This window comes from Staurois parvus, unplaced genomic scaffold (assembly GCF_062004578.1).
Source record: "Staurois parvus isolate SC_StPar_1 unplaced genomic scaffold, SC_StPar_1.0 ptg000782l, whole genome shotgun sequence".
NCBI classification, from domain to species: Eukaryota; Metazoa; Chordata; class Amphibia; order Anura; family Ranidae; genus Staurois; species Staurois parvus.
This window is the reverse complement of record NW_028318578.1, coordinates 72,087-92,088: the sequence shown is the minus strand read 5'-3', so window position 1 is coordinate 92,088 and position 20,002 is coordinate 72,087. Positions and strand designations below refer to the sequence as shown.

The window sequence follows — 20,002 nt, the reverse complement described above, 5'->3', positions numbered from 1 at the left end:
CTTTCCGTCATGAAGTGTATTTTTACATTACTTATGACTGTCATCAACAGATGCTGCTTTCCTGAGTTACAGACCTGGAAAACATAGAGAAGGAGAAGGAATTCTGACACTCATACAAAGCATCCATGTTATGGGTCTGCGACTCTAAAAATATTACTGTCGGAAAACAAGTGTTTCTAGACTCTGATGTAAGTGGGGAGTCTGTTGTAAGGGGAATTCTTTTGTAAGTGGTCAACTCTGATGGACTGTCTACTTTCCAAAAAGGGGTCATTTGGTTGGATATCTGTACTGTTCTGACATTTTTGGGCCTCAAGAAATGAGACCGGCCATCAGTACATCAGGATTGATCAGTTTTCAGATATATATCCCATATCTCTATAACTTTCCTATAGACTAAATAATATACACTGATTTGGGTTATTTTCACCAAAGAAATGGAGCACAATACATTTTGGCCTAAATTTATGAAGAAAGATTATTTCTTTACAAACATTTATAACAGAAATGAAGAAAAACACATTTATTTTTCTGTCTTTTTTTGTTTATTCATTTACTTATTTATTCACAATGTAAAACAATCCATTCAGTTTAAAATAGAAAAGCTGCCTTGACAAAAGACCCGAGGGCTCCAGGTCCTTGAAGAAAGTACCTAAGATGTCTTGGCTTAGCGACAACTGTGGAAATATTATTATTATACAGGATTTATATAGCGCCAACAGTTTGCGGAGCGCTTTACAATATAAGGGACAACACAATTTCAGTACATTTCAGTACAGAAGGAATAGGAGGGCTCTGCTCATGGAGCTTACAATCTAAAGAAAGGGGGAGGTGATACAAGAGGTGATAGCTGTAGGTGATGTTCTGATGGAGGTAGCTCAAGTACAGTTCTTAGGTGGAGGTGGGGTAGGCTTCCCTGAATAAGTGAGTTTTCAAAGATCGCCTAAAGGCCAACAGGGTGGGGGCTGACCGGACATACTGTAGTAGGGAGTTCCAGAGGATGGGAGAGGCTAGTCAGGGAGGCCAATGGAGTGGAGTTTACTGAAGAGAAGCGGGTGGTCGACTGTGTCAAAGGCAGCGGAAAGGTCTAGGAGTATGGAGTATGAAGTAATTGACATTGGATTTAGCAGTTAGTAGGTCATTAGTGAGGTTTAGTAGGGCAGTTTCAGTGGAATGTTGTGGGCGGATCAGGAAGGTTGTTGTCGGTAAGGTAGCAGTCCATAGGGTTGCGAACAAGGCGCTAGAGAAGCTTGGAGGCAAACAAGAGCAGGGAGATGGGTCTTAATTTATTCAAACAGGTGGGGTCCAGCAAGGGTTTTTTAGGTATGGGGTAACCAGTGCATGTTTGAGCGGGGAGGGAAAGGTGCCCATGGAGAGTGAGAGGTTGAAGATATGGGTTAGAGAGTTTAGGATAGAGTAGGAAGGAGGCTGCAATAATCGTGAGGGGACAGGGTCCAGGGGACAGGTGGTGAATTGAGCCTTGGAAAGGAGTTTGGTAATTTCCTTGGTGGTAACAGTGTCGAAGCAGGAAAGTGTTGAGCGTGGTGTTGGGCCAGGTATGTTGGTTGGAGGAGGAAGCATGACACTGGAGATCTCATCGCGAGTTGTGTTGCGAAGAAATATTCTTCAGCATCCCAAAAGGCTCCAGCCTCATGCTTTAACGGGCTTGCATTATCTTGCATTGGGTACAGCATTATCCAGGAACAAGGTTCAGGCATTTCAACCACTGATTCCCAAAGAATTAACTCTGTCGCAGACAACATCTGTATCTGGCTACCATTCTAACACCCTCAACTGGCACCATATTGCACCATTTTGAAGAATGCTAAATAATTTGTCAACAAGGAATAGACTGAAGTTGGAGCCAGAAGAAACAATCATGTCCCATAATGTCATAGGCCTTTTCACTTGTATACACTTTGCAGAGGCTATTGATATGACGGACGCAAGATCGCTGCCACCAATATGCGACGATCCCATGATCGCTGTCACCAATATGTGACGATCGTGGCGTCAGACCCCAGTCCTTCTCACCAAACTCGTGACCGAAGGACTAGCCGATCTAAATGTCACGTGCGTAACATTGACACACCCAGCTGCACCCTGTACAATGATTTTCCAGCTAATTGGACCACAATCTATGTACTGGCAGCCTGAGCGCTTGTTACTGGGTCAGGTTAATTACACAATTAACCCTTCACCACCTCCTTTTTGTACAGAGAAAGAGGAAACTTGGCTATACCAGCAATAACACTATAATGGTTGATAATTGTCTGTATAACGGTCACCGCAGGCCGGTTTTACAGAGGGTTAAACAAACACGGTAGCGTTCTCTTTAGAGGCAGGAATACATAAATTGCAATAAAGCACTATAGAAACAGTTCAACACTTTCAGAAGGAAAGATTTATTACTAAAAGGTCAAACAGGTGCAATAAAAATATTTACAGAAAAAGATGTAACTAAGATATGTATATAAATATACAGAGACTAACAGCACAGCAAAGAGATATCAGAGAGGTGAAAGGGTTAAGGTACTTGCCAAAGTCCTGGGTTAGCATATCCAAGTTTCAGAGTGAAAGGGCACGGGTCTCCCTAGGTGGTACTGATGTTAAAATGGGAGACGTCTTCAACTCAACTCTCTTAGGCCTGACAGCCCATTTTGTAGTTCCCCAGCAGGGGGTGTCTCTGAAGTCAAGGACCAATACCCCGTTTAGGGCGTGGAGGATGGGCGGATACCTCAACTAGAGCCAAAATCTCCCATATCTATTATTTTGGCCCATAACTTTCCATCTGCACAAGTGACATTCCACCCACGGGTAGATTATTATGCAGACACGTCTGAGGATTGATTAGATATGAATTATAAAAATTATACACTGAACAGTTCACGAGATCTATTTTTCGGCTTTCCTATGTATTCAAGACAAGGCGAGTGACCCATCAAATTGTTTGTCTTCTCTTAGCCAATCTGAACATATGTCTGGTTTTTTATGTAAATCTCTCATATTCCAAGATCTGAGACATAGGGGAAAAATGGATTTTAACAAAGGTTATCTGGTCGTGTTTCCTTGGAATGTTCTTTGAACACTGGGGAAAGCTTGCCTTATCTTATACGAGGTGTTAAATTGCACAGGTTCTTTGGACAGCTAGGCCCAGAGAGGTGTTTTATAGCTCTGGGCTCCCTGCTGGCTCTAGCCTGCCTGTGACCCTTCCAACACACAAATGTCCCTGTGGATTAACAGAGAGGAAAGGGGGAAAAGTGAGGGACAACATGGAGATTCTTAACAAAATGGAGGACTGCGTCAGTCTCTGGTGCGCACGTTGGCGACAATTGAGACTCTGGGAAACATCTGAAATGAGGTAAGACTCTTGCCAGCCAAAAAGAACTCAAGCCTGACCAAGTGCATTCATTGCTGGTACCTTGTCTCAACCTCACCTATTTTAAGTACCCAGGGGCGGACTGACCATTTGGAAACTCGGGCACTGCCCGAGGGCCCAGGGTCAGTAGGGGGCCCCATGAGATGCCCCTGGTACCTTTTTCATAGGCTTTTTTGAGTTTGGGCAAGGACACAGGGGCCCCATGATCCCCTATTGCCCGGGGGCCCCATGAGTTGTCAATCCGCCCCTGTAAGTACCCCAATGACTTTTACAGACAGAAACACGGCGGTGCCATGGGATCACTTGTATTTCCTATTATAGCTAACCTGTGCATGGAGCAGCTGGAGAAGAGAGCCTTGAATTGTTCCACGGGGAAAAGACCAAGTCGTTTGTTAAGGCATGTGGATTATACTTGGGTCAAGATTAGAGCATCAGAAACACAAGCTTTTAGTGAACGCATCAAGTCAGTGGACCAATACATCAAGTGTACACGGGAAGAGGCACTGAATAGCAAATGAGCCCTTTTGGACGGCGTCTTCCAAGGCAAGGAAGGGGCTGACTTGGGCAGGGAGGTCTCCGGGAAACCTACCCACACAGACCACAATCTGTGTTTTGACTCACACCACACATTGGTGATATGTGCATGTCTTTTCTTTCTTCATTAAGCGTTGGTGGTATAGTGGTGAGCATAGCTGCCTTCCAAGCAGTTGACCTGGGTTCGATTCCCGGCCAACGCAGTTTTTCTTTTTCTATGATCACCATTTACAGATAATTTTCAAATTATTAAATCTGATCCTAATTATCTAACAATGCACTTTAAAACTCCTAACCCTGACCTACAAAGCCAATTACAACACTGCCCCTGACTACCTCACCAACCTGATCCCCAAGTACCGCCCTACCCGTACCCTTCGCTCCTCACAGGACCTCCTTCTATCCTGCTCCCTGGTCTCCTCCTCCCATGCACGACTGCAGGACTTCTCCAGGTCCTCCCCCATCCTCTGGAACTCACTGCCCCAATCCATCAGACTTTCGCCTTCCCTCCTCACATTCAGGCGCTCCCTCAAAACCCATCTCTTCAGGGAAGCCTACCCCACCCTCACCTAACGGCCATTCTCCCTCTTTCCTCCCACCCCTCATCCCCCCCAGCCACTTCCTACTGTACCTTTACCCCCTCCCTCCTAGATTGTAAGCTCGAAAGAGTAGGGCCCTCTTACCCCTCGTACGTTGTTTGTTATTGTTGTACTGTGCCATGTATTGTCCCCCCCCCCTACTGTACAGCGCTGAGCAAACCCTTTGGCGCTATATAAACTCGATGTAATAATAATAATAATAATAAAAAATATGTACAACAAACATTTCCCATCCCTGAGATGTGCCTGCTGTCCCATGTACTTGTATGAAAAAGTCTCCTGTTCTCTTTGTATTGCTTCCTTTGTGTGAATTCCCTGATGTTCCCGCCAGTCCCTCTGCTTTCCTATTAAAGCCTGACCACACTAGGCATGACAGTATTATTGTGTGTCATAAGAATAGTGAAACTACCACCACTTTATTCTCCAGGGTCTCTGCTGTCAGAAAATATATTTTTTTTTGTGGGTTTACTGTAATTTATTGGAAATAATGTAGATGTTAACATGTGTGCAAAAAACTGCCTCAGTAGGCAAGTGGTTAAGTCCGCCACCAAGGTACCTCAACAATGCTATTTCCTATATTTCCTAGTGCAAGGGACCGCTATCCAATCTGTGTGCATGAGGACTAATGGGCACAAATCAAAAATCGGTATTGACATTTCTGAGCCAAAAGAAATCCAAGGAAAATTTTAGAAAACTGCCAAACAGATGATACATTGATATGTGTTTTAGCCCTGTGGTGATTCAATGAACCTTGTGATGTTCTAAATTGTGTTGGTGGTATCAGTGGTGTATTTAGGTTTTGTGCTGCCCTAGGCAACACAATAATTGGCACCCCCCCCCCCGCAGAGAGAGCCTGACATTGAAAAACAACACCCATGACTCCCACCCGAGAGAGCCTTCCACTACCATTGCCCCCCATACACTGGCCACCATCCCCCATGGCGAGAGAAAGACACCTTCACAGCTCTGGACATCCCCGGGAATGAGAGTCGGGCTGTGCATACACTGTCATGAAACCTGCAACCTCTCTTAGAACCCACCAGGATTCCATGCTGCGTGTGTCCCTTCTTCCTTTCCTTCATCTGAGGGGCAGTGCTGCCCCCATGAAAAATGCCACCCTAGGCAGATGCCTTGTGGTAAATACACCCCTGGGTGGTATAGTGGTGATCATAGCTGCCTTCCAAGCAGTTGTCCTGCTTTTGATTCCCGGCCAACGCATCATAACTCTTTTTCTATTACTAAAATTTTTCTGACTCTGATGCCTCATGTCTGTGTGAGTGTGACCCCACTGGCTGGCCATCCATCACATGTGCAATGTGTCTGTAAGTGATGACATCATCACGATCCCACAGCCTGCTTTTCTAGTACATTCTGATCTGTGTCAGTGTCGGTGGTGTTGTGTTGTGTCGGATCTGTCACTGTGTGAGATCACTCAGTTCAGCTGTCTGCTGTCACAGCATTTTATTGCCCCCCATTGCCTGGAGAATTCCAATCTGGGATCTGCCTGAGTGTGGACCCATCATCCTCCACTCACTGCAACTGTCACCCTGCCACTGCCAGCAAAAGATGCAGTCCATCCGGGACATTGATTGTGTCTTTAATATTGGTGCTGGTGGCATATTATGGCACTTACTTTTGCAAATTAAAAGAAATTTAGCAGTTTCATGTTTTGTTGATTTAATATTTTCTACTGTTTTATTTAAAAAAAATTATATATATATATATATATATATATATATATATATATATATACATATACAGTATATATATATATATACGGTATTTATTTATTTTATTTTTTTTGGGGGGGTGCAAATAGCTGGTCTTGCCTAGGGCACAAAATAGCCTAGCACTGCCCCTGCTTCCAACTGTTGATAGGTCAGCCGGTAGGGTGAAGGCCTGTAGTGGAACGTCATGCAGAAATCCTAAGGTTGCTGGTGTGAGTCCAGGTTGAAGAACATTTTTTTTTTCTTTATCACTCACAATATATAGTTTGCTTTAAAATTATTAAATCTATAAAAGTTATCCTTACTATCTAGCAGTGTACTTTAAAACATGGCCATACATCCCCAAGTGCAATGCAAAGCGTCGAATGCAGTGGTGTAAAGCATGCAGCCACTGGACTTTAGAGCAGTAGAGACGTGTTCTCTGGAGTGACCAGTCACGCTTCTCTGTCTGGCAATCCGATGGATGTGTCTGGGTTTGTTAGTTGCCAGGAGAATGGTACTTACCTGACTGCATTGTGCCAAGTGTAAAGGGGGGATTATGGTGTGGGGTTGCTTTTCAGGGGTTGGGCTTGGCCCCCTAGTTCCAGTGAAGGGAACTCTTAAGGTGACATTTTGGATGATTTCATGCTCCCAACTTTGTGGGAAGAGTTTGGGGATGGCCCCTTCCTGTTCCAACATGACTGCACACCAGTGCACAAAGCAAGGTCCATAAAGACATGGAGGAGCCAGTTTGGGGTGGAGGAACTTGACTGGTCCTGACCTTCCCAGAAGAGTTGAAGCTGTTATAACTGCAAAGGGCGGGCCAACTCAATATTGAACCCTACGGACTAAGACTGGGGGGCCATTAAAGTTCATGTGCCTGGAAAGGCAGGCCGACCAATACGTTTGTCAATATAGTGAATATGATGCAGTCTGTCAATAGCATTAAAGTATATGTAAACCCTCACAATTGTACGGATATTGTAATGATAGATAGATAGATAGATAGATAGATAGATAGATAGATAGATAGATAGATCTATTCTATCTATCTATCTATCTATCTAATCTATTATATCTATTATATCTATCGATCGATCTATCTATCTATCTATCCTATTATATCTATCGATCGATCTATCTATTCTATTATATCTATCAATCTATCTATCTATCTATTCTATTATATCTATCGATCGATCTATCTATCTATTCTATTATATCTATTGATTGATCTATCTATCTATCTATCTATTCTATTATATCTATCGATCGATCAATCTATCTATTCTATTATATCTATCAATCAATCTATCTATCTATTCTATTATATCTATCGATCTATCTATCTATATATCTATTCTATTATATCTATCGATTGATCTATCTATCTATCTATCTATCTATCTATCTATTCTATTATATCTATCGATTGATCTATCTATTCTATTATATCTATCGATCGATCGATCTATCTATTCTATTATATCTATCAATCAATCTATCTATCTATCTATTCTATTATATCTATCGATCGATCAATCTATCTATTCTATTATATCTATCAATCAATCTATCTATCTATTCTATTATATCTATCGCTCTATCTATCTATATATCTATTCTATTATATCTATCGATTGATCTATCTATCTATCTATCTATCTATCTATCTATCTATTCTATTATATCTATCGATTGATCTATCTATTCTATTATATCTATCGATCGATCGATCTATCTATTCTATTATATCTATCAATCAATCTATCTATCTATCTATTCTATTATATCTATCGATTGATCTATCAATCTATCTATCTATCTATCTATTCTATTATGTCTATCGATCTATCTATCTATCTATCTATCTATCTATCTATCTATCTATCTATTCTATTATATCTATCGATCAATCTATCTATTCTATGATATCTATCAATCAATCTATCTATCTATTCTATTATATCTATCGATTGATCTATCAATCTATCTATCTATCTATCTATCTATCTATCTATTCTATTATGTCTATCGATCTATCTATCTATCTATCTATCTATCTATCTATCTATCTATCTATATATCTATTCTATTATATCTATCGATTAATCTATCTATCTATCTATCTATCTATCTATCTATCTATCTATCTATCTATCCTATTATATCTATCGATCGATCTATCTATCTATTCTATTATATCTATCGATCGATCTATCTATTCTATTATATCGATCGGTCGATCGATCGATAGATATAATAGAATAGATAGATAGATTTATTAGATTAGATAGATAGATAGATAGAGAGAGAGAGAGAGAGAGATATTGAAGATATTGAAACTGTTCATACTGTTCATTCTTGGACAGGCCAGTGACAAGACCACTTTACACACTCTTTGCTATGTTAATTTTATGCAGGTCACCTGGTATTTGGGGAATAGCCTGTTTATCTATTTAGACATTTCAAAGGGTACATTGTTTACAATACAACAGGAGACTTTTCTCCTACAGGTACATGGTACAGAAGGTACATATGGGGAATAGTAAATGTTGGGGTAACCTAAATGTTAAGTTTTATTGTGTGATTGTGTCAGGAGATGTTTTGTTTTCCAGTTTGTGTAAGAGAAGTGTCCATCAGTGGGGTGGGTTTAGTAGTCAGATCCCCTATATACAGACACATAGCTGTCAGCAAACACACACTGTTGTGGATATGTACTGTAAGAATTGTGAGTGCTCAGAGGAATGTGTAATCCAATGTAGATTTGTGTGATTTCTCGGCACTCCCTCCAAACATTATAGGAGTCTCCCCCTGAGACCAAAGACATGAAAGGTTCCATGGTGTAATGGTTAGCACTCTGGACTCTGAATCCAGCGATCCGAGTTCAAATCTCGGTGGGACCTTATTTTACTCACAAAAAACAAACTTTCCAAATGACAGATTTTCTGATGATTGTTCATCTAGTGTATGAGCACTATTAGGGTTCTTACTTCCATATTGGCCAAACCAACCAGAGCGTTGGTGAATGTCTTACTTTCAAAATGTTTTCTTTGTTGCTTCTTCATAGAAGCAACACAGAAAGCATTTTGAAAGTAAGACGTCCACCAACTCTCTGGTTGGTTTGGCGAACAAACGAACAAACAAACAGGAAGACGCACACTAAGAGCAGTAGAGTTAAAAACATTAATGTCAAAAACAAATGCAAATTGGTCTCTCGCACAAATAAAAAAAAAGAAAAAGCATGTACTCAACACTCCCGGCATGGGCACCTCTCGCTGTTCACACTTGCAATCTCCCCCCCTGTGACATCATCCAGGAAAAATGCCTTGGGATGGAAAGAAATACATCATCCGTATCACATGGAGATTTGTACAACTCTTCTCCTTTAGCGGTGGTGGCCACCGCTCTCCTTTGGCGGTGGCCTTCAAAACAGTTGAACTGGGTTTGATTCTCGGCCAACTCAATCTCCTCCTTTTCAGCCATACAAAGCAGCCTCAACAAAAGACCAGAGGGCTCCAGATTCTCGAAGAAAGCTCCTAAGATGTGTTGGGTTAGCCCATGGGGCTGCGCTGCAGTAAGATCTGTCTCCGGACACAGCCGATGCAAGGGTGGACTGACAACTCATGGGGCCCCCGGGCAATAGGGGATCATAGGGCCCCTGTGTCCTTGCCCAAACTCAGAAAAGCCTATAAAAAAGGTACCAGGGGCATCTCATGGGGCCCCCTACAGACCTCAGGCCCTCGGGCAGTGCCCGAGTTTTCAAATGGTCAGTCTGCCCCTGAGCCGATGACTAATCTGTGTACCAGCCCATTGCCGGTACCATGTGATCGCTGTGCCACATGACAATTGTAAGCAATGGATGGCTTCCCTTCATACCATCAATTGTATACAATTGTGTGTCTAGCTGTGATTGATCACGAGGTTCAACATGGGCCAATTACAGCCTATCTGTATCATGTGAGTAGCTGTGGCCAATCACAGCTAATTACAACAAAACAAACTGAATGAATCATTTTCATTCAGTAAAATGCTTGCCTATAGCAATGAAATTCATTGCTGCAAGCAATCATAATGTGTAAAAACATATATATATATATATATATATATATATATATATATATATCACTTCCCCAGAGTAGTACAGTGTTACTATGGTAACACATTACTCTGGTCACAGTGTGTTATTAAAAAACATTAAAAAAAGAAAAAATTTTGTAAAAAAAAAAAAACACTTCCCCAGAGTAGTACAGTGTTACTATGGTAACACATTACTCTGGTCACAGTGTGTTATTAAAAAAAACATAAAAAAAGAAAAAATTAATTTAAAAAATCACTTCCCCAGAGTAGTACAGTGTTACTATGGTAACACATTACTCTGGTCACAGTGTGTTATTAAAAAAACATTAAAAAAAAGGTTACTAAAAAAAAAATTACTTCCCCAGAGTAGTACAGTGTTACTATGGTAACACATTATTCTAGTCACAGTGTATTATTAAAAAAACATAACAAAAAGAAAAAAATGTATTTAAAAAATCACTTCCCCAGAGTAGTACAGTGTTACTATGGTAACACATTACTCTGGTCACAGTGTGTTATTAAAAAAATATAAAAAAAGGTTATTAAAAAAAATCACTTCCCCAGCGTAGTACAGTGTTACTATGGTAACACATTATTCTAGTCACAGTGTTATTAAAAAAACATAAAAAAAGAAAAAATGTAATTAAATAAAATCACTTCCCCAGAGTAGTACACTGTTACTATGGTAACACATTATTCTAGTCACAGTGTTATTAAAAAAACATAAAAAAAGAAAAAATGTAATTAAACAAAATCACTTCCCCAGAGTAGTACACTGTTACTGTGGTAACAGATTATTTTGGTCACAGTGTGTTATTAAAAAAAATAAAAAAAGTAATAGAAAATATTTTTTTTTTTCGCACTGTCCCCAGTCAGTGTCCCTGATCACTGCCACACCAGTTATATGATGATGCTGTACTGCACTGGTGACAGTATGTAAAAATAAAATTCAACTTTTTTTTAAAATTCCTTCATTTTCCAAAAAAATTATAACAGACCATTATAACTTCAAAAAGCTCACCATGCCTCTTACTAAATACATTGGACTGTCTACTTTCCAAAAAGGGGGTCATTTGGGGGTATTTGTACTGTCCTGACATTTCAGGCCCTTTAAGAAATGAGATCGTCCGTCAGTACATCAGGATCGATCAATTTCCAATGATACGTAGCATGGCTTTTAGACTCTATAACTTTCACACAGACTAGATAATACACACGGATTTGGGTTATTTTGTTACCAAATCTATATAGCAGGATACATTTTGGCCTAAATTTATGAGAAAAAAAAATACTTATTTGCAAAATATATTTATAATAGAAACTATTTTTTTTTCAAAATGTTTGCTGTTTTCGCTTATATTGCAAAAAATAAAAAAAATTCCAGTGGTGAATAAATACCACCAAAAGAAAGCTCTATTTGTGTGAAAAAAAGAATGCTAAAAAGTTTGTTGGGGTACAATGTAGTATGACTGAGTTGTCATTCAAAATGTGAGAATGCTGAAAGTTGAACATTGGTTTCAGCAGGAAGAGGGTAGAGCAGAAGGCTGCTCCCATGTACTCCTCGTTAGTATAGTGGTGAGTATCCCCGCCTGTCACGCGGGAGACCGGGGGTCGATTCCCCGACGGGGAGACAGAGGTGCATTTTACTACAGCCCGTCATAAAGTGTACATTTACATTACTTATCTGCTCACGCCTGTCATCAGCAGATGCTGCTTTTCTGAGTTACACACCTGGATAAGGAATTCCGACACTCATACAAAGCATCCATGTTATGGGTCAAAAAAAAAAAGGTTTTTCCTTTTTGTTATTACATTTTTTAACCAGTTCCTGCCCGGCCTATAGTTGAATGGAGGCTAGGCAGGACATTCACCATGCTGGGTGGGCATCATATGACGTCCTCCCAAAATACACCCCATAGGTCATGCTGTGGCATGATCTGTCACCCAATGTGTCCACTGGACACAGCAAATGACCGATCAGTGTACTGGCCGGTACCATGTGCTCACTGTGGCCAAACACATCAGATCACATGACAAACGGATGGCTTTCATCCATGCCATCCATTGTGTACTATCGTGTTGATCTCTGTGATTGGTCAAAGTGATCACCTGGCACAGGCAGGGCAAATCACAGCCCATCTGGACCATGTGAAGGAGGGAAAGACAGAGAGAAAGAGGAAACAACAAAGAAAGAGGGAAAGAGAGAAAGGGAGAGAGAAGGAAAGAGGCGTATAAAAAGGAAAGAAGGAAGGAGGCAAAGGAAAGAGGGAAAGAAGGAAGAAAGAGAGAAAGAAAAAGAAAGAAAGAGAGAAAGATCCCCCACATCAGATCACATGGCAAACGGATGGCTTTCATCTATGCCATCCATTGTGTACTATCGTGTTGGTCTCTGTGATTGGTCAAAGTGATCACCTGGCACAGGCAGGGCCAATCACAGCCCATCTGGACCATGTGATAGGCTGTGGCCCATCACAGCTAACCACAATAGTAAACGCCAGGCCCAGACTGGGACTGAGCAGCCCAAAGCCCGGGGACCATTTCCTCGGAGCCCGGAGGGCCCATTTGCAAGAACAACCTTTGCGACCCTGGTAATTCCACCACTAGTGTCAATAGGTTTTTATTTTTATTTAATTTTTCACAATTTTATATACTATACTTTTTTTTGTTTTTTTTTTGGTAGGCGAGGAAAATAAAAAGAGAGAGGGAAAGAAATAAGGAAGGAGGGAAAGACAGAGAGAGAAAGAGGGAAAGACAGAGAGAAAGAGGGGAATGACAGAGAAAGAGGGAAAGAGAGAGAAAGAGGCGTATAAAAAGGAAAGAAGGAAGGAGGCAAAGGAAGAGGGAAAGAAGGAAGAAAGAGAGAAAGAAAGAGAGAAAGAAAGAGAGAAAGAAAGAAAAAGAAAGAAAGAAGAAAAGAAAGAAATAGGGAAGAAAAGAAAGAGGGAAGAAAAGAAAGAAAGAAAGAAAGAAAGAAAGAAAGAAAGACATACAGTATAGAAAGAAAGAAAGACGTACAGTATAGAAAGAAAGAAAGACATACAGTATAGAAAGAGAAAGAAAGAAAGACATACAGTATAGAAAGAAAGAGAAAGAAAGAAAGAAAGAAAGACATACAGTATAGAAAGAAAGAAAGACATACAGTATAGAAAGAAAGAAAGACATACAGTATAGAAAGAAAGAAAGAAAGAAAGAAAGAAAGACATACAGTATAGAAAGAAAGAAAGAAAGACATACAGTATAGAAAGAAAGAAAGAAAGACATACAGTATAGAAAGAAAGAAAGAAAGAAAGACATACAGTATAAAAAGAAAGAAAGAAAGAAAGAAAGACATACAGTATAGAAAGAAAGAAAGGACGAAAGAAAGAAAGAAAGAAAGAAAGACATACAGTATAGAAAGAAAGAAAGAAAGAAAGAAAGAAAGAAAGAAAGAAAGACATACAGTATAGAAAGAAAGAAAGAAAGAAAGAAAGAAAGAAAGAAAGAAAGAAAGAAAGAAAGAAAGAAAGAAAGAAAGACATACAGTATAGAAAGAAAGAAAGAAAGAAAGACATACAGTATAGAAAGAAAGAAAGAGAGACATACAGTATAGAAAGAAAGAAAGAAAGAAAGAGAGACATACAGTATAGAAAGAAAGAAAGAAAGACATACAGTATAGAAAGAAAGAAAGAAAGAAAGAAAGAAAGAAAGAGAAAGAAAGACAGTATAGAAAGAAAGAAAGAAAGAAAGAAAGGAAGACATACAGTATAGAAAGAAAGAAAGAAAGACATACAGTATAGAAAGAAAGAAAGACATACAGTATAGAAAGAAAGAAAGAAAGAAAGAAAGACATACAGTATAGAAAGAAAGAAAGAAAGAAAGACGTACAGTATAGAAAGAAAGAAAGAAAGAAAGACATACAGTATAGAAAGAAAGAAAGAAAGAAAGAAAGAAAGAAAGACATACAGTATAGAAAGAAAGAAAGAAAGAAAGAAAGAAAGAAAGAAAGACATACAGTATAGAAAGAAAGAAAGAAAGACATACAGTATAGAAAGAAAGAAAGAAAGAAAGACATACAGTATAGGACGAAAGAAAGAAAGACATACAGTATAGAAAGAAAGAAAGAAAGAAAGAAAGAAAGAAAGAAAGAAAGAAAGAAAGAAAGAAAGAAAGAAAGAAAGACATACAGTATAGAAAGAAAGAAAGAAAGAAAGACATACAGTATAGAAAGAAAGAAAGAGAGACATACAGTATAGAAAGAAAGAAAGAAAGAAAGAGAGACATACAGTATAGAAAGAAAGAAAGAAAGACATACAGTATAGAAAGAAAGAAAGAAAGAAAGAAAGAAAGAAAGAGAAAGAAAGACAGTATAGAAAGAAAGAAAGAAAGAAAGAAAGGAAGACATACAGTATAGAAAGAAAGAAAGAAAGACATACAGTATAGAAAGAAAGAAAGACATACAGTATAGAAAGAAAGAAAGAAAGAAAGAAAGACATACAGTATAGAAAGAAAGAAAGAAAGAAAGACGTACAGTATAGAAAGAAAGAAAGAAAGAAAGACATACAGTATAGAAAGAAAGAAAGAAAGAAAGAAAGAAAGAAAGACATACAGTATAGAAAGAAAGAAAGAAAGAAAGAAAGAAAGAAAGACATACAGTATAGAAAGAAAGAAAGAAAGACATACAGTATAGAAAGAAAGAAAGAAAGAAAGACATACAGTATAGGACGAAAGAAAGAAAGACATACAGTATAGAAAGAAAGAAAGAAAGAAAGAAAGAAAGAAAGACATACAGTATAGAAAGAAAGAAAGAAAGACATACAGTATAGAAAGAAAGAAAGAAAGACATACAGTATAGAAAGAAAGAAAGAAAGAAAGAAAGAAAGAAAGACATACAGTATAGAAAGAAAGAAAGAAAGAAAGAAAGAAAGAAAGAAAGAAAGAAAGAAAGAAAGAAAGACATACAGTATAGAAAGAAAGAAAGAAAGACATACAGTATAGAAAGAAAGAAAGAAAGAAAGACATACAGTATAGGACGAAAGAAAGAAAGACATACAGTATAGAAAGAAAGAAAGAAAGACATACAGTATAGAAAGAAAGAAAGAAAGAAAGACATACAGTATAGAAAGAAAGAAAGAAAGAAAGACATACAGTATAGAAAGAAAGAAAGACATACAGTATAGTAAGAAAGAAAGAAAGAAAGAAAGAAAGAAAGAAAGAAAGAAAGACATACAGTATAGAAAGAAAGAAAGAGAGACATACAGTATAGAAAGAAAGAAAGAAAGAAAGAAAGAAAGAAAGAAAGAAAGAGAGACATACAGTATAGAAAGAAAGAAAGAAAGACATACAGTATAGAAAGAAAGAAAGAAAGAAAGAAAGAAAGACAGTATAGAAAGAAAGAAAGAGGGAAAAAGGAGAGAGAGAGAGATGTATAGAAGAAGGGTAAGAAAGAAAGGAAGGAGAGAAACAGTAGACACAGAAAGAGAAGAAAGGAGAGACATGTAGAAAACGGGAAAGAGGGAAGGAGGGAAAGAAGGAAAGAAAAGAAAGGAGAGAAACAGGAGAAAAAAAGAAAGAAAGTAAGAAAGAAAGAAAGAAGACATATGCTGACAGATCCCCCGCAGTGCTGGAGGAGATGAAGGAGAGGGACGCTGGAGGAGATGAGGGAAGGGAGCCGCTGGAGGAGATAAGGAGGGGGGTCTGCTGGAGATGAGGGGGAGGCTGCTTGAGGAGATGAGGGAGGGGGCCGATGGAGGAGATGATGAGGGGGACCACTGGAGGAGACGAGGGAGGGGGCCACTGGAGGAGATGAGGAGGGGGGGCGCTGGAGAAGATGAGGGAGGGGGGCCACTGGAGGAGATGAGGAGGGGGGTCCATTGGAGATGAGGGGGCCACTGGAGGAGATGAGGAGGAGGGTTGCTGGAGGAGATAAGGGGGGGCCACTGGAGGAGATGAGGAAGGGGGCCACTGGAGGAGATGAGGAGGGGGTCTTCTGGAGATGAGGGGGGACTGCTGGAGGAGATGAGGAGGGGGATCGCTGGAGGAGATGAGGGAGGGGGCCAATGGAGGAGATGAGGGAAGGGGGGCATCTGCAGAGGAGATGGGGGGCCAAGGGGGGAGCATACAGGAGCTGACTGCATGCAGGAGATGGATAGAAGAGGCGGCCGGGCGGCACATAGAGGAACCGAGAACTGCACGGTCCTCTATGTGCTTCCAGGCTGCCTATCCTATCCAGGCGGCCCCGGCCCACCGGGCAAATGCCTGGTGTGCCCTATGGCCAGTCCAGGGCTGGTAAACACTAAATTATAAGCAATTACAAGGTGCAAAAAATAAATCCTGATCCTTTCCACAGAGTAGTACCATGTTACTATGGTAACATTATATTGCTCTGGTCACAGTGTGTTAAAAAAAATTGTAAAAGAAAATTTAATAAAAAAGAAAACAAATTTAAAAAAAAAAGGTTTTTTCATGCTGTTACCAGTCAGTGTCCCTGATCACCACCACACCAGTTATATGATGGCGCTGTACTACACTGGTGACAGTATGTAAAAAAAAAAAGTTGTGAAAAAAAAGATTTTTTTTTAATCTCTTTATTTTTAAAAGAATTGTGGCGAAAAAAATTTACAACTTCAGAAAACTAGCCATGCCTCGTACTAAATGCCTTCGACTTCCTACTTTCCAAAAAGGGGTCATTTGAGGGGTATTTGTGTGGATTATACTTGGGTCAAGATTAGAGCCTGAGAAACACAAGCTTTTAGTGAACACATGAAGTAAGTGGACAAATACATGAAGTGTACACGGGCAGAGGAACTGAATAGTAATGCCCCCTGTCACGGATCCACGATCGCCACCACCAACATGCGACAATCGCACCACCGTGACTAACAGTAATACGTCACGCCCACGGAGTCAGACCCCAGACCTTCTCACCAAACTCGTGACCGAAGGACCGGCCGATCTAAAACCACGGTGTGACGCGCGTAACAAGGCCACACTCAGCTGCACCCAGCACAGCGATTGCCAAGCTAATGGACTACAATCGGTGCCTGCAGCCTAAATGCGCTTGTTACTGGGTCGAGCTAATTATGCAAATAACCCTCTACTGCCACCACCACTTTTGTCGGAGACTGGGAAACTCCCGTTATCAAATATACACTATAATGATTGAAATATTGATCTGTATAGCACGGCCCGTGGACCTGCTATACAGAGATATACCAAACAGTAGCGTCTCTTCAAAGGCAGGGATTCGTGAATTGTAAGTAAGCGCTTAGAAACAGTTTAACACTTTCAGAAAGAAAGATTTATTACTAAAAGGGTCAAACAGGTGCGATACAATATTTACAAAGAGATGTCACAAAAATATGTATATATGTATATAAAGACACAGCAAAGAGATAATTAGGAAGAAGATTACAGGGTTAAGTTACTTGCCCATATGCCTGGGTTTGCAGATCCAAGTTGTAGAGCAGGGTGATTTCTTGATCTCCTTTTGTTACGATGTTGCTGGGAAATCTCTGTGTGTGTCAAGCTCTAACTCACCTGTCTCTTCTTAAAGGTCCCTCTCAAAGGGGGGGCTCTGACTACACGTTTTGGGAGTGGTCAGTGGGAAACTCTGTATTAACTACAGCTTCATAATACATGACATGAAACATACGATTGACCTGAGGAATGTGCAATTACTCTGGTCAGTTTGATAATGTGTGGGCTTACGCCGTTTTGGGTCAATGCTTCCCAGCCCTCTGAGAAATGCTGCCTTATCAGAACGTAGGTGAGAAAGGTGACAGTTTTCCCAGACGGCTGGCGGCAAACTCAAGATGTCTTAACCTGGTTGACCCGCACCATCTGTCAGGAGATAACGTTTGCCTCTCAGGACTGGAAAGGGGGGATGTGAGGAATGAGCGAGGAATACCTCAAATAACAGAACGGAACAAGAAAAAAAAGGTTGAAGGAGAACTCTGCTCCGACTCTGATGAGAAGGTTTGCTACACCCCCTTTTGGATGGCATGTTACAAGGCAAGGAAGGGGCTGACTTGGGCAGGGAGGGCTCCAGGAAACCTACCCACACAGACCACATCTGTGTTTTGACCCACACCACACATTGATGTGCATGTCTATTCTTTTCTATGAAGAGTTGGTGGTATAGTGGTGAGCATAGCTGCCTTCCAAGCAGTTGACCCGGGTTCGATTCCCGGCCAACGCAGAAAACACTTTTTCCATTATTAACATTTTAGAGTTTATTTTCAATTGATTAAATCTAATCCTAATTATCTAACAATACACTGTAAAAAAATATGTACACCCAACATTTCCTATCCCTGAGATGTGCCTGCTGTCCCATGTATGAAAAAGTCACTCCTTGTCCCGGCCCCATTGCAGGGAACTCGGCCTGCTCTCCTGCAATGATCAGACTTCTGCAAACATGCCCCCTCTGCACAGCCATTCATTGAGAAGACCAGTGTGCTGTTGCTTCTCTTCTCTCACCTCTCTACACAGCTGAGAACAGAGGGTATGTGATCACTTATAAAAAAGGGAAAAAATGTATTTATAATGTTTCTGGTATAAGAGATATCCCTTAAAACTGTTGTTTGCTCCTTTTGATAAGTCAGCGTGTAGAGTGAAGGCCTGTAGTAGAACGTCATGGAATCCTTAGGTTGCTGGTCTGAGTCCAGCTTGAAGAACATTTTTTTCCTTTACCACTCATACTATATAGTTTGTTTTAAATTTATTAAATCTATAAACGTATTATTACTGACAGTGTACTGTAAAATATAGATATTTATAACAGATTTGTAGTGTAAGCAGAATGGGTCGCTCTCAGGAGCTCAGCGACTCCAAGCGTGGTCCCGTGATAGGTTGTCACCTGTGTAATAAGTCCATCCATGACATTTCCTGGCTACTAAATATTCCACGCTCAACTGTTAGTGGGATTATAACAAAGTGGAAGCAACTGGGAACAGCAACTCGAAGCCACCAAGTGATAGGCCACGTCACATGACAGAGCGGGGTCAGCGCATGCTGAAGCACACAGTGCGCAGAAGTCACCAACTGTCTGCAGAGTCAATAGCTAAAGACCTCCAAACTTGGTGTGGCCTTCAGATGAGCCCAACAACAGTGCGTAGAGAGCTCCATGGAATGGGTTTTCATGGCCGAGCAGCTGCATCCAAGCCTTACGTCACCAAGTGCAATGCAAAGTGTCTGATGACGTGGTGTAAAGCATGCTGCTGCTGTACTCCTCGTTAGTATAGTGGTGAGTATCCCCGCCTGTCACGCGGGAGACCGGGGTTCGATTCCCCGACGGGGAGGCAATGATAGATTTTACTGCAGCCCTTCTTTCCATTATGAAGTGTATTTTTCCATTACTTATTATTATTATTATACAGTATTTATAAAGCGCCAATAGTTCGCTCAGCTCTGTACATTACAAAGGGGGACAGAACATGTGACAGAACAATACCAATACAATGCAAAACATGAAGGGACCGAGGGCCCTGCTCTTTGGAGCTTACAATCTAGGAGGGAGGGGATAGTGGTACAGGAGGAGATAGCTGTGGGGGATGGAGTGGTAGGAAGAGTGGAGGAGGTCAGCAGGTTAGCAGGGGTGGGGTAGGCTTCCCTGAAGAGATGGGTTTTCAGGGTGCGCCTAAAGGAGAGGAGAGTAGGTGATAATCTGATGGGTTGGGGCAGGGAGTTCCAGAGGATGGGTGACACCCTGGAGAGGTCCTGGAGGCGGG

The 20,002-nt window shown here is 40.5% G+C and overlaps 2 non-coding genes across 2 annotated transcripts; both read left to right on the top strand.

Annotated features, from left to right (window-relative positions):
• Positions 1 to 9,049: 9,049 nt before the first annotated feature.
• TRNAQ-CUG (transfer RNA glutamine (anticodon CUG)) lies at positions 9,050 to 9,121 on the top strand. Its single transcript has one exon. It is a non-coding gene; the product is annotated as a tRNA-Gln (tRNA).
• Positions 9,122 to 19,501: 10,380 nt separating this feature from the next.
• TRNAD-GUC (transfer RNA aspartic acid (anticodon GUC)) lies at positions 19,502 to 19,573 on the top strand. The gene has a single exon. It is a non-coding gene; the product is annotated as a tRNA-Asp (tRNA).
• Positions 19,574 to 20,002: the final 429 nt, after the last annotated feature.